General features: G+C 42.3%; 1 protein-coding gene across 6 annotated transcripts in view; it reads left to right on the top strand.

Annotated features, from left to right (window-relative positions):
• The window catches only part of POMT2 (protein O-mannosyltransferase 2), a 45,647-nt gene that overhangs the window by 40,954 nt on the left and 4,249 nt on the right, over positions 1-444 (top strand). The window lies entirely within an intron of this gene.

Below are 444 nucleotides of genomic sequence, written 5' to 3'. Positions count from 1 at the left end.
ACAGTGGTGCCTCGGGTTACGAAATTAATTCGTAACGCGGCCGCTGTCGTAACCCGAAAAGCCTTCGTAAGCCGAATTGCCATAGGCGCTAATGGGGAAAAGCCGCGATTCCGTGCGAAAAAGCCGAAAAAAGCACCAAAAGTTTTTTTGTAACCCGAAAAAACATTCGTAACCCGAAACAATAATTCCCTATGGGATTTTTTCGTATCCCGAAAATTTCGTAACCTGGGTATTTCGTATCCCGAGGTACCACTGTAGTGATATTAAAACAGAGAGCATTGTATCTTATATACACCATGAAACCAGATCTCTGCAGGCAGTTAGAAACAAATGTTTACAGTTTTGGTTTGAGAAGAATGCAAGAAATGTGGTTTGTGTACAGGACCTTAGCTATATACATATGTGTTGTGTTCCAGAGCTCTCTGAAGTCCTGCTAAATGGTGG

The sequence above is a fragment of the Sceloporus undulatus genome, chromosome 1, assembly GCF_019175285.1.
Source record: "Sceloporus undulatus isolate JIND9_A2432 ecotype Alabama chromosome 1, SceUnd_v1.1, whole genome shotgun sequence".
NCBI classification, from domain to species: domain Eukaryota; kingdom Metazoa; phylum Chordata; class Lepidosauria; order Squamata; family Phrynosomatidae; genus Sceloporus; species Sceloporus undulatus.
This window is presented reverse-complemented; position numbering and strand designations above follow the sequence as displayed.